General features: G+C 51.1%; 1 pseudogene; it reads left to right on the top strand.

The window, feature by feature from the left end:
• The window catches only part of LOC102983544 (developmental pluripotency-associated protein 2-like), a 19,511-nt pseudogene extending 4,882 nt beyond the window's left edge, over window positions 1–14,629 (top strand).
• The last annotated feature ends 52 nt before the right edge of the window (window positions 14,630–14,681 follow it).

The raw sequence follows: 14,681 nt of genomic DNA, 5'->3' as shown, positions 1-14,681 counted from the left end.
CGGGAGAGGCCCCAGCAGAGGGAGGCCCGCATACCACAAAAAAAAAAAAAAAAAAAAAAAAAAATCACTTTAAAAGGAAACCATATATGGTTTAGTTATCCCCCGACTATCTTCCTATCCCCTGTCCCCAGCCCTAAGTCACCATCAATCTACTTTCCGTCTGTAGATTTCTCTACGCTGGACATTCCCTTGTGGTTTTGATGAACGAGGAGGCTTTTTTCTCTCCCACTCTGGAAATGAGAGCCTCACGGGACCCACCCCCCCGCCCCGGGGGCCTCCTGCCCCTCCCTCAGCGAGCTTGGTCCAGAGCACGGAAGCTGCAGGTTGCCATGATACTCTCTAGACTGGTCGATAAAACTGGCTTCTCTAAAATCAGAGTCTAAAGAGGTTGGGGTCACTGGATCACATCCACCCCATACACACATGTGTGCACACACAAGGAATTAAAGCAGGGTGATGAGCATTACAGTTCAGAAAGACTCTGACTGCCCTCATACATGGTCGGGGGGATTGTACAAAGGTGCAGCCCCTGTGCAAAATGAGCTGGTAGTTCCTCAAAAACTTAGAGTCACCACAAGACCCAGCAATTCCAAGACTAGGTTTACACCCAAGAGAATTGAAAGCATAGGTCTGTGCAAAGAACTTGTACACAGATGTTCATAGAAGCATTATCCACAATAGCCAAAAAGTGGAGACAACCCAAAATGTCTATCAACAAAGGAACAGATAAAATGTAGTATAGCCGTACTGGATACTATTCAGCCATAAAAAGCAATGAAGTACTGATACATGAGTGAACCTTGAGAACATGACACTCAGTGAAAGAAGCCAGACACAAAAGGCCACATGTTGTATGATTGCACTGATAGCAAATGACCTGAATAAGCAAACTCGTAGAGACAGAAAGTAGATTAGTGGTTGCCTGGGTTGCGGGGAGGGGGATTAGAAGTGACTGCCAATGGGGGTGGGGTTTCTTTTTGGGGTGATGAAAATGTTCTGGAGTCAGATAGTGGTGACGGTTGTACAACATCGTGAATAGGCTCAAAACCAGTGAATTACGCACTTTAGAATGGTTAAAACGGTGAGAAAAAAAAAGACTGAACCTGAGGGGCCGTCTTTCACCCAGGTGGGCAGAAGGTCTGGGGACCCCTTCTAGAACTGGGGTGCAGAGCGAGATCTGGAACGTTCCCAGCCTCAGGCTCTGGGCTGCTGTTGCCCTCACCGCTCCCCTGAAATGGCTCTTGGGTCACGGGTGATGCTCCCCTGGTTTTCTCCTGCTTCTCTGACGGCTGCTCCTCAGTCCCCCCTGCTGGTGCCTCCTCCTCTGCCAGCTGGCAATGCTGGTGTGCCCTACACCCAGCCCTTGGACCCCTGCTCTTCTGGTCACTCCCAGGTGCCCCCCAGCCATCAGTCCAGCCCGAACTGTCCCCTGACTCCAGACTCCCCCATCCACCCGCCTCTCCATCTAACTTCTGCAAATCCACTTCTGCCCTCCCCAGCCCAACCGGCTCCTGACCCCTGTGACCTGCACTCCATCCTTCCAGTCGCCCAGGCCAAAGACATCGGGGTCATCCCTGGCTCTTTCTTTTATTTATTTATTTATTTTTTTTTGCGGTACGCGGGCCTCTCACTGCTGTGGCCTCTCCCGTTGCGGAGCACAGGCTCCGGACGCGCAGGCCCAGCGGCCACGGCTCACGGGCCCAGCCGCTCCGCGGCACGTGGGATCTTCCCGGACCGGGGCGCGAACCCGTGTCCCCTGCATAGGCAGGCGGACGCGCAACCACTGCGCCACCAGGGAAGCCCCTGGCTCTTTCTCTCACACTCAACATCCAACCTGTCAGGAAATCCTTTCAGTTCTACGTGACATGAGAAGATGTTCCGGATTTGACTGTTCTCACCACCTCCCCTGCTTCCTCTCTCGCCCGATTACCGTAATAACCCCCTATGGAGTCTCCCTTTTGCCCTTCTAGAATCTTCTCAAGCAGCAGCCGCACTGATCCTTTTAACCGTAAATCGGATCATGCTCAAAACCTCCTGCGGCCCCCATGTCACTCAGAGAAAAAGCTGAAGTTTGTACAAGGTTCACAGGACCCTCTTTGATCAGACCCCTTGTGTGGGCCGAATAACAGCGCCCCAAAAGATGGCCGTGTCCTAACCCCTGGGACCGGTGAATATGTCACCTTACATGGGAAAAGGGTCTTTTGATGATGTGATCAAGTTAAGGATCTTGAGAGGAGGAGATCATCCTGAATTATCTGGGTGGGCCCTAAGTATGGTTTCAAGTGTCCTTATAAGAGGGAAGCAGGGGGAGCTTTGACCCCAGAAGAGGAGAAGCCTCTGTGACCACAGAGGTAGAAGTGGAGGGCCCATGAGCCAGGGAACGCGGGCGGCCTCTGGAAGCTGGAAGATGCAGGAACAGACTGCCCGGGAGCCTCCGGCGGGAACCAACCCTCCCCACACTTTGATTTTAGTCCCATAAGACTTGTTTTGGACTTCTGACCTCAGGACACCACAGGAAAATAAATTACTGATGTTTTAAGCCACTAAGTGGCTTTAAGCCACAGCAGCATCAGAAAACAAATACACCCTCCTCATCTCTTTGACCTCATGGCCTAGTCCCTGCTCCTTCCCTTCTCGTGGTGCCTCCAATTGGCCAGGCACTTGCTGGCCTTGGGGTGTTTGCTCTGGCTGACCTCTCTGCTGGGAACACCCCGAAATGAACCCATGGCCAGCTGTCTCACCTCAAGTCCTGAGAAAAGCCACCTTCTCCAGGAGGCCCACCCCGTCCTTCCACCCCAAGCACTTCCAAAATCCTTTCCTTGCTCTGCTTTTCATAGCACTTACGGTATCACTTTGAGCACAGCATGCCAGGGACTTAGTAGCCAAAGCCAGGTACCACTGATGATAAGCTTCCAAAGTGATAAAGCATAGTCCTTAGAGCATGATTTGCATATGTGTGTGGAAAAGACCCGGAGAGGATGGAACAAAGACACCACCAGGGATGGTCTCCAGGTGGTGGTATTCTAGATGACTGCTGCAGTCCGTAAACTTTCCTATATTTTCCAAAATTTCTGCAAAAGCTTAAAAAGTGCCATTCTCATTTTTTATTATGAAAAATGGTGAGCATATACAAAAGTGGACAGAATATTATAATGCATCTGTACGTACCTGTCAGCCAGCATCTGCAATGGTCAACTCATGGCCAGTCTTGTTTTGCCTACATCTCCACTCACCCCTCCGCATCCCCATCCTGTATTATTTTGAAGCAGATCTCGGACATCATACTGTCTACAAATGACAAGACCCCCCGAGGCTAACTCCACTTCGTTGCTGTAAGGAAAACGCCTGGGCCTCCATCATATGTTGGAGGGCAGAATGGGAAAATGGGCGGTACAAGATCATATCAGGTTCCCTTCCAGCCACTTTACCCAGTGAAGGATGGTAGAGCTGTTGTGTCAGCCAAGAGGGGTCTGCAACGCCAGCCTGGAGCCCCATTTAATTTTCGTTTATTGTGGTAAAATACACATAACATGACGTTTACCATTTTAATCATTTTAAAGTGTATACTTCAGTGGCATTAAACACATTCACCCTGTTGTGCAACCATGACCATTATTTAGTTCCTGACCTTTATCATCACCCCTTCTTCCCTGCAGCCCCTGGAAATCACTTGTCTGCTTTCTGTCTTTATGGATTTACCAATTCTGGACATTTCTTTTCTTTTTTTTTTTAATGAAAGAAAGAACTTAAAAAAAATTTTTTTTTGGCCATGCCCCGTGGCTTGCGGGATCTTAGTTCCCCGACCAGGGATTGAACCTGTGCCCCCTGCCGTGGAAGCCCAGAGTTCTAACCACTGGATCACCAGGGAATTCCCTCTGGACATAGAATATGTGGCCCTTTGGGTCTGATTTCTTTCACTGAGCATGTTTACAAGGTTCACCCGGGTTGTGGCGTGTGCCAGCGTTTCATTCCTTTTTATGGCCGAGTGACATTCCATTGCATGGCTGTGCCACCCTGTGTTCATCCAGTCATCTGTCTATGGACACGTGGGTGGTTTCCACCTTTTGTGAATAGTACTGCTGTGAACTTTCGTGTCCAAGTTTGCTTCATGTATTTAACATTAAAGGGGTAAATGTTAAGTCCTACTTAGAAGAACAAAACAGCGATTGCTCAAGTACAGGAAAGTTCTGTGCCCCAAATCTGGAGTTTTCCTGCATTCTCATCTCAATAAGGACCGACGGTGTGATGCAGTTCTTGGGGAAGTAGATGCACGAGTGTAGTCACTGGAGGATCTTTTGCTCAGCTTGGATCAGAGACCAGAATTGCACTGGCTGTTTACTGTTGGAGGTATAGCAGCGTCTGGAGAACAAGTCCCTCTTTACCAGAAGTACCAGCCCCATGGTGTCCCGGCTGATCGGCCACAACCATTGAGGCATTCCAGGTTCCACAGGAAAGGTAAGGCCTTGGGTTCAAATCCCAGTCCTGCTGCTTCCCGAATGTATGGCCAAGTTTGTTACTTAACCCGTCCAACCCTAGTGTCCACTCCCTATAATGGAAACCTCCTAGGATGGTTGTTTCAGAGGAAATATGATAATGTGGCCAAGCCCTCCGGCGTTACCTGCCACGTGGAAGATGCTCCATGGACATTTGCAGGGGCGCTGGGATGCTGGAACGGCCAGCGGAGGTGGCTGGCGTGGGCCCCAGGCTCTAGGATTACCTGCTGAGCCCCACGGCTTTGTTCCTCAGGTTGAATGTGCTTTAGGCAGAAACAGATCATAACACAAAGCAGTTTCCTCTTACAGCTTGATAAAGAGGATCCAGGGAGAGCAGGAAAGCAGTCTGGGAGTGGGGAGAAAACCCACGCTCAGATAGAGCATGTGATACCACGAGTATCGCAAATAGGCTCGATCCAGCCAAAATCGTGTCTGCAGTCAGGCTGATGAGAAGTCCTTGCACAAAAATAGCACCCTTGGAGATAAGAGGATGTTTCTTATTGGGAGAATTTTCTTTTGGGTCTTCACATGGAGAGTTCACCGGTGACTCTGGAGGGAATTTTGAGGAGAAAAGGCAATAAAAGTGATGAAGAGGCTGGAGGGCCTGATTATGAGCAAAGATGAAACGACCGCTTGGCCGTAGCACAGATTTTGGGGAGACCCGGCCTCATCTGGCAGATGTGAAGGGTCCCAGATGGAAGGAGAGGTTGGGAAAGTCTGGGAGGATGTAAGTAGGAGTAAGGGTGTGATATTATGAAAAGAAAGTGATAGGCTGTGGATCAAGATGATTTCTGGGCAAAGAGCCTGTTTAGGAGAATAATAGCATCCCAAGGGCCGTAGACATGCTCCACGGCTCGATACAGCTAACATTTGACAAGATCAAAGTCTTAGAAGCTGCTCTGTTGGAAGTGGCCACCTCCTCCCCAACTCAGATGTTTCAACTCCAGGCCCCTTGTCTCTTTCACAAGTTTGGAAAGGCCGTGTGGGTTTGCAGCCCAGGTCTTCAGGGCAGTGGACGGGGCTCTGGCCTGTGAACACAGTCTCAGAAGAGAGCTTAGCAAAGAGGGGCAGATGCATGAGCTGGCTGGAGAGCATCTTTATCCAGCCAGGGAGCGAAGGATGAATGAAGGACCAGATGAAGGGGATGCTGTTGGAATACCGGGGTAAGCAACCAATGCCCTTCTGGCCTCCGGTCTGAGCCGAGCACACACTAGCCTGGTCGCTCCCAGGCCGGTCTCTGATTTCTATGGCTCCTCTGCCCACGGGGTCATGATGCCTCAACGTTTCCGGCTGACAAGGCACTTTCATGCCTATTACCTCCTTTATCATTGTTACTACTTGAAGCTGACCTTCAGAGCGGTAGAAGTATTCACATATTCTCTGGTGCCCCGATTTGCTGATGAGGCAGTTGAGGCCCTCAAAGAGCAAGTGACTTGATCAGAGGCAGCCAGCGCTCCCAGACCTTGCACGTATAACGCAGAGACCGCGGAGCATGACTCCATGCCCGTGACACCTACGAGGGCAGCGCTTCTCTGAACTCCAGAAGGTTGCCTCTGGGAGGAGAAGTGGGTGGCTGTGGGTGGACAGGGGTTGGAGAGAGATTTACTGTATTCCCCTTGCATACATTAAAATGTTTAAAAAATATATTTATTATTTTTTGGCCACACCACATGGCTTGCGGGATCTTGGTTCCCCGACCAGGGATTGAACCCGGGCCCCAGCAGTGAAAGGACCGAGTCCTAACCACTGGACGGCCAGCGAAGTCCCCCCCTTGTATATATTTTAAATTCGAGGCCATGTACATGTAGCACTTCTTGAAAAATAATATTTACAAGAAAGAAAGAAGGAGGGGACTAGGGTACCTGGGACTAAGGTGTTCCCTTTGTGGTGGAGGAGCTGACCTCAGAGAGTGGGGTGTGATCAGGAAGGCCAATGTCAGGAATTTGAGTTCTATCATGGCTAGCTGTGTGGCCTTGGGCAAGCTGCTTAACCTCCCTGGGCCTTTGTTTCTCAGGCCCTACCTCAGGGCTCTCCTGAGGGGCAATGAGTGAAGCGCTTCAGTGGTGCCTGGCAGACAGACCCCTCTTGAGATCATGTACTCATCCATGGAGATGGGTGCCAAGGGAGGGCTCTGAACAGAGACGTGACTTGCTCGAGAGCTTAAGCTGTCACAGGGTCCCTCTGGCTGCTGCGTGAAGCGGGGTCAAGCAGAGACCAGGGAGAGAGGAGACCAATTAAGAGGCTTCAGCCTCCATCCAGGTGAGAGGCCAGTGGCTGGGGCCAGCAGGAGCAGTGAAGGTGGTGAATGTATTTTGAGAGTCTGGCCAATAGGATTTTCTGATGGATTAGACAGGGGCTGTGAGAGGAAGAGAGGGCTCAGGGGCAACCCCAGGGTTTGGGGGCATGGCACCTGAGATGGGGAAGCCTGTGAGAGGAGCAGGTGTGGGGCATGGAAGCCTCGAGATGCCTGCCCCATATCCACCTGGAGACATGAGTGGGAAGCTGATGGCCTTAAAGCCCCGACGTGCTGTGAGCTCACAGAAGGTGTGAGGGTGGATGAAGAAAAGAAGAGCCCAGGCCTGGGCCCTGGCGACCAACAACCTTAGGGACAAGGAGAGGAGGGGGAGGGGGAGGGGGGAAGGAGAGGGGGAGGGGGGAAGGAGAGGGGGAGGGGGAAGAGGAAGGCTGAATTATTCCTACAAGCCTTTATTGAGCACCTACCATATTCCAAGCCCCATGGAGGCCCTGGGATGGGGATGGAAAGCCCAGGCTCTGCACTTAGGAGCTTCCAGGCTGATGCCTGAGGTCAAGGAGCAAACCGCCGTCCTCAGACTTGACATCAACCACACAGGGGGGAAGGAGAAGGGGAGGGGGGAAGGAGAGGGGGAGGGGGGAAGGAGAGGGGGAGGGGGAAGAGGAAGGCTGAATTATTCCTACAAGCCTTTATTGAGCACCTACCATATTCCAAGCCCCATGGAGGCCCTGGGATGGGGATGGAAAGCCCAGGCTCTGCACTTAGGAGCTTCCAGGCTGATGCCTGAGGTCAAGGAGCAAACCGCCGTCCTCAGACTTGACATCAACCACACCGGCGCCCAGTTTTGGGGCTCAAGCGATAAAGAGAAGGGCATCTAAACCCGACTGTGTATTGAGAGAGGCTTCCCAGAAGTGGGATGCTTGAACTGGGCCTTAAAAACAATCAAGCGTAGGAAAGGGAGGAAGAATGATCCAGAAGAACCCACAAGAGAGGTGTGAACTGAGAACCGCAGATGTTACACGGGGTCCACGGGGGGTCCAGGGGGCCCTAACTGGCGGAATGCAAGGAGTCTCGTGCTTGGGTTTGATCCCAAGGGCTGTGCAGCCACCATGTCAGGGCTCGTTGGCCAAATCCAGCTACAACCTGTTTTTGTACAACCTGAAGACTAACGGTGGTTTTCACCTTTTTAAACGCTTAGGAGGGAAAAAAAGCAAAAGAAGAATGTTATTTCATGACACGTGAAAATAATATGAAGTTCAAATGTCAGTGTCCATAAATAAAGTTTTACTGGGACAAGCGAAGCCCATCCTTACATACTGAACAAGGGAAAGCAGCCGTGGCAGAGTGATTGTCTCAAGCGGGTGGTGGGGCCTGTGGACTTAAACAGCTGGTTGTCTCGTCCTTTACAGGACGGTTGTGGGGCTTTGGGATGACAGACCTGGTGAAGAAGACAGAAGTCGGGCCCTGGTGGAGTTTCCGTCCGGGTGAGGCTGTCCCAGTCCAGAAGGTGCCCCTTTCTGAGAGCGGAGACCATTTGGAACATGATCTACTCCTGCTTCTAGAATTTCACCTGTCCATTTCCCCAGGAGAGAGTCAGCTCTCGCCAGGGAGGCTGCCAGCTCCCAGCCGGGCCGCCCTCTGAGGCTCCCTCCCAAACCCCTGGGAGAGGTGATGAGGCCGCCGGGGCCTCGGAATGTTCTCTCTGGCTGGCGTTCACGTGGTGGTCAGCGGTCCAGGCGGAAGGTCCTGGAGCTCCCTCTCGGCGGAACCCATCCCCCCTCACTGGTAGAAGGAGAGGCCCTTTACCCAGTGTCAGGTTTCACTGTGTCGCTTTTCCTTCAAAAACAAACAGTTCATTCAAGTTGAATGGGGGTGTAAAACCTTGTTCTGAGGGGCGGGAGGCCACCTCCTGCTCTGCACTGCACAGACCCATGTGGCTCCTGGAGTCCACCCCTGATGGCTGGTGGACGGAGACAGAGCCATCCAGCCTGAGAGCCCTACAGCCCGGCGTGGAGTCCTCGGCTCGGCTGACCTCTGACCTCAGAGTCATTTAGATCCTGGCGGGCTGGCTAAGAGCAGGACCAGAGCCAGGCGGTACAAACAGCACTCTGCCTCTTAGCAGCTGTGTGACTTTGAGCAACTCAACCTCTCTGTGCCCTGTGCCCCCCAGCTTCCATAAAATATGGTTATAATAATACCGACCCCGCAAAGCTCTTATGAGAATGAAATGGCTTAGTGTTTGTTCTTAGAACAACGCCTGGCACCGAAGGCTCCGTAAGTTCTTGTCACATAAACTAAAGCAGGGAGGACGAGAGCCTCAGAGCGACCCCGGCTCTCTCGTTCTCTCCCAGGTCCCAGAGCACTCTGTCACTATGCTCTTCTGGCACTTAGCAAATATTTTTTGTTTTTGGCATGCTACACGTCTTGCGGGATCTTAGTTCCCCTACCAGAGATTGAACCCGGGCCCTTGGCAGTGAAATTGTAGAGTCCTAACCACTGGACTGCCAGGGAGTTCCCGGGCACTTAGCTATTTTTAACTCATATTATTGTTATTGGGTCCAGGGTGGGCCCTGCCTTAAATCTCTGCACCCCACACACTACTTAGCACAGCATCTGGTTCATAGTGGCTCTGGATGAAGGTTTAATGAATGAATAAGTGAATGAAACATCCCTCTTCTCCCACATTAATAGACTGTTCCTGGAAAAATGAATCCTTAAGAAGCAACCCTTGACTCTGGCAGCTGGGTCCCGTGCTCATCCGCCGGGGCGGCTGGGTCTGGTTGGGAGCTTGTAGGGTCACTGAGTGCCCCTGGAGGGGAGTACAAGGGCCATGCAGGTGCTTCAAATGCAGGCAGGTGTCTGGCGAGTGGCTTGGCTTCTCAGAGGATGAGGCTTCCAGTCCGCCCGGTCCTGACCTGCCAACCCCAGGAGAGAAACCAACAGTGGGTTCCCCAATACCTGCCAGAACAGTGGGACCCATTCTCCCTGAGTAAGTCCTAGGGTGGGCCGGGTCATTAGAATTCTAGGGCCCAGGTGTGCAATTGGTCCAGGGAAGTTAGACCAGCAGTTGCAGGAGGCACGAAGTGTCCAGAGAGGCAACTTTTACTCCCTGACAAGTAACTGGAGGGACTGGTGGGGGAAGGAAACCACTGCGAACCAGCTACAGTTGCCTATTATTGAGGCGAAGGCATCTGTGCTCTTCATCCTTTGACTCAGGATAGCCAGTTCCCAATGTCCCCGGTACCCAGCTCAGCCCCACCCCATCTGTTCACACCTTAAGCGGCATCCAGAGGGGCGGTCCCTTCTGGGACACCCAGAAACAAGGAAAAGCGTGCCTGGCAGGCTCCTAGCCCCACCCTGCCACCGTCTCCTCCGGACGCCCCTCTCTGCTCACGGAGGCTCAGGCATTGCATTTAAGTGCATGGAGCCAGCTAGCCAGAGGCAGGCAGGGCCTGACATGATTGCCTTGGCCGGTCTGCAGATCAGTCATCGGTGAGGAAGGGGGGACGACAGATGACCCCCTCTGACAGCCTCCGGGCTCTCACATTTAAAGACATGGTTGTGGCCGCTACGAAAAGCCTTAGACAGGCTTTGGGTGGCATCGAAGGGCCTGATCAAGATCGTCCCAGGCTGGGGGAGAGATCTCCGTGCTTCCCGGCATCAACAGTAGGAGTCAGAGGCCTCCCTGTGAGCGGGTCCCATCTCTCCCCGTCCTCGCCTTCCCCCAACCATGGGCGGCGGTGGTGTGGCTCCAGGGAGGGGAGGGCTCCAGAGTCCAATCTCAGCCAAAACAAAGACCAATCACTGAAATATTAGACATTGCATCCTTTTTTTTTTTGATTTTCAGAATCTGAATTTTTATTTTTTTATTAATTAATTTTTATTGCAATATAGTTGCTTTACCATGTTGTGTTAGCGTCTACTGCACAGCAAAATGAACCCGCCACACATATACATATAGCCCCTCCCTTCTGGGTTTCCCTCCCATTTAGGACACCACCGAGCATTAAGTAGAGTTCCCTGTGTTATACGGTATGTTCCCCTCAGTTCTCTATTTTATACATAGTATTAATAGTGTACCGTGTCAGTCCCAATCTCCCAACTCCTCCCATCGCGCCCTCCCTTCCCCCTTCGTATCCATACATTTGTTTTCTATGTCTGTGTCTCTATTTAGACATTGCATCCTTAAGTACAGGACAGAACAGAGCTGACGCTTGCCTGGATGAAGGCTGCTGCATAATTTAAATCTTTGGGAAAAACTTGGGAAATAAGCTTTCTTTTAAAGCAGTTCAGGGACTTCCCTGGTGGTCCAGTGGTGAAGAATCCGCCTTCCAATGCAGGGGATGCGGGTTCGATCCCTGGTCGGGGAACTAAGATCCCACATGCCTCGGGGCAACGAAGAGCCTGCACCACACTGAAAGATCCCGCAGGCCTCAGCGAAGACCCCACATGCCGCAACTAAGCCAACAAGATAAAGGAAAAAAAAAAAACAAAGCAGTTCAGCCTCACTGGGGCCCAAGCACTGTACTGTCAGCAGAGCCAGGCACACACTTGGCCCTGGAGGAGCCCTGTTTGGGCGGGGTGGGGGGGCGGGGTGGAGACCAGACATGGGCAGATAATGAACAGCAATGTGTGGGCAAGATCTGTGACTGAATCACACGCAGGGTTGTGTGGAGACCGGGGGACATGCCTTTCTGCTGGAGGAGAGGTGGGGCCCTGAGTCAGGGAAGGCTTTTTGGAGGAGGTAATGCCTGAATCAAGTGATAAGGGGTGAGTAAGTGTTTGGGAGTTGGGTGGGGGTGATGAGAGCATTCTGGGCAGAGGAGACAGAAAGAGCAGAGACCCTACGGCAGGAAAAGCATTTTGTGTGTGTGCGTGTGCGTGTGCGTGTGCGTGTGCAACAGCAATGTGTGGGCAAGATCTGTGACTGAATCACACGCAGGGTTGTGTGGAGACCGGGGGACATGCCTTTCTGCTGGAGGAGAGGTGGGGCCCTGAGTCAGGGAAGGCTTTTTGGAGGAGGTAATGCCTGAATCAAGTGATAAGGGGTGAGTAAGTGTTTGGGAGTTGGGTGGGGGTGATGAGAGCATTCTGGGCAGAGGAGACAGAAAGAGCAGAGACCCTACGGCAGGAAAAGCATTTTGTGTGTGTGCGTGTGCGTGTGCGTGTGCGTGTGTGTCTGTGTGTATGAACTGTGTGGCTGGCATATTAAACGAGGGGGGAGGTTACAAGGGATGAAGGAGGAAGGAGACAGGGCTGCATCAGGAAGACTGTATGTTCCTTGCTAAGGAGTTGTATTTTATTTCATAAAGGATGGGAGTATGCAAAGGCAGGTGAGTGAAATGCCACGTGTATTGTTTGGGTCTCTTTTAGTTGCATATCACAGAAACCCAGTTCCAATCAGCTTGATCACAAAAGGATGCAATCGACTTTCAAAAGTGAAATGTTTTGAGGATAGTGCTACCTTCAGGCAGAGTTGGACCCAGGTGATCAGACAATGTGCTGAAACCGGCTAATTTATAATTAAAATAATTTATAATTCAAATTATAATTATAATTAAAAATTTTAATTTAATTATAATTAAAATTTAAAAATTTAAAATTTATAATTATAATTAAAATTTATTCGTCATTATAATGACTAATTTACAATTAAAATAATACCCCTGTTTCTGTTCTTGGTCTTCTTATTCCTCTCTGTCCTAGGCCATACCTGTTTGATCACGTTTGCCTAATTAATAAGGAGTAGTGGAGGTCATGTGCCTTGAGCCACAGCTTTCCAATAGGCATCCCAGTTTATGTGATGTTCTGGGATATCTTCCAGGTCAAGATGACCTGTACAGATTATGTTGACACAGATGCCCCCGGTTCACAGACCACGGGTTCAAAGACACATAGACCACAGATGATTAAGGTGATTAACCCCAGCTCCTTTGTTCTTCCCCTTTAGGAATCCCTAACTCAGAGACCAAGTTGGAGTGGATCTGAGACTTGTCTCCCATTCCCTTGCTTGGCGCGCTGCAACAAAATCCTTGCTTTGTTGCAAACTCCTGCCCTCAGTTTGGCTTTCTTTGCTTCGGACACACGAGCCCTTTGCGCGGATTCAGTGCTTTGTCTCTGCTTTCCTTCAGGTGGGTTTCTTTCCCAGGTGGGCACTCCTTCCATGGTGACAAAGGTGGCTGCCAGCACCCCAGTCTCCCATTCTGCTGATTCAGTGAGCCAAGCAGAGAAGCCGCTTGCCCCAGAAGTCCTGTGGCTGCTCTCATTGGGGGAGATCGAGTCACAAGCCCATCCCTGGACCGATCACGCTGACTGATTTGCCAGGTTTGAGTCATGCGCCCGCCCCTGCATGCAGCGGGTGGGCAGCCAGCTGGACTTAGGGGAGCGGTGGGGTGGCTTCCCCAAAGTGAAATGTGGGCGCGGCGATCAGAAGAGGGGGAAATGGGGCACTGGGCAGCTACGAGCAACAGATGTCTAGTTTCATATTGTAGGACTCCATTTATACGGAATGTCCAGAACAGGTAAATCCAGAGACAGAAAGCAGATTGGTGGTTGCCAGGGGCTGGGAGGAGGGGGAACAGGAGCGATGGTGGTTTAATGGGCAGGGCGTTTCCTTTTGGTGTGATAAAAATGTTTTGGAACCAAATAGAGGTGGTGTTTGCACAACACTGTGAATGTACTAAATGCCACTGAGTTGTTCACCTTACAGTGGTTCATTTTATGTTATGTGAATCCCACCTCAATAAAAAATTGTTTAAAAACCCCAGAAAAATGGCATACCCTAATTACGAGAAGAATTTCTTTGAAGAGGCATTAGGTGAAGAAAACGTGACTCCTACATTGGTTGCAGTTAGTGAGGGAATTGTTGAAGAGCGACAAAGGGAACCAGGTGTTTCTTCAACTTCAGAAGTCAACGTGGAGGGACTTCCCCGGGTGGTCCAGTGGGTAAGACTCCGCGCTCCCAATGCAGGGGGCCCGGGTTCGATCCCTGGTCCGGGAACTAGATCCCGCGTGCGTGCCGCAACTCAGAAGAAGTCCGCGTGCCGCAACTCAGAAGTCCGCATGCGGCAACTAAATGATCTTGCGTGCCACAACGAAGATCCCGTGTGCCACAGATAAGACCCGGCACAGCCAAAAGAAACAGACAAACAAATAAATAAAAATATTAAAAAAGAAATCAATGTGGAGCCACTGAATACAAATGATCAAGCTCATCCTCCTCAAACAAACGAAGAGTTCAAGGCTTGCCCCAAATCCAGTCGTAGTAAACCAGTTTATCCCTTGCCGACGGTGATGCCGCCAATGAATAAAGTGAGTTGGGACACTTTATGGAACTGTACCGATGGCCAGAAAATAGGGGTTTAGCTGAGACTCCAGAAACATGCTGATCCTGAAAAAGATCAGGCTATTCCTCAATCATCACAGGAGCCCAGATTGCAGTCACGTTCAAGGAAACGCAAGATGGTGACCCATAGAACAAGTGTTAGTTAAAGTAGGTGGAGTGAGAGCAGGAAAGGGCTGTTGTGGTTGGAATGATCACCTCAGCTCAGGAAGCCACGTGGGCTGCATGGTCAAGAATTGCTGCAAGAACGTTCAACCTAAGGCTGTGAATTCACAGCGCCTTCCCACCTCTGTTGAGTCCTTTCTGCCGCAAGCCTCAGGTGTCCGGTGGTGTGTGGTCCCCGGCAGACCGCTCTTGGCAGACACAGAAGGTGGGGTTCGCCTGCAGTTCCATGCAGGTCAGGCCTGGGTGCCTGACACTCTCTGGAGGATGATCTCTCTCTCTATGTTACCTGCCTGCACTTTCCCATCCCCAGACCTAGAAGATAATATGTTATACCCTGAATGTTCTGAGAGGAATAAGAAAATTATGAAACGATAAATTGCAATGGGGAAGAGGAAGAAACCTGGTTTGGACACACCAACTTCATTAC

The sequence above is a fragment of the Physeter macrocephalus genome, unplaced genomic scaffold (assembly GCF_002837175.3).
Source record: "Physeter macrocephalus isolate SW-GA unplaced genomic scaffold, ASM283717v5 random_180, whole genome shotgun sequence".
NCBI lineage: Eukaryota > Metazoa > Chordata > Mammalia > Artiodactyla > Physeteridae > Physeter > Physeter macrocephalus.
The sequence above is the reverse complement of the archived record's forward strand: the minus strand, read 5'-3'. Positions and strand labels throughout refer to the sequence as shown.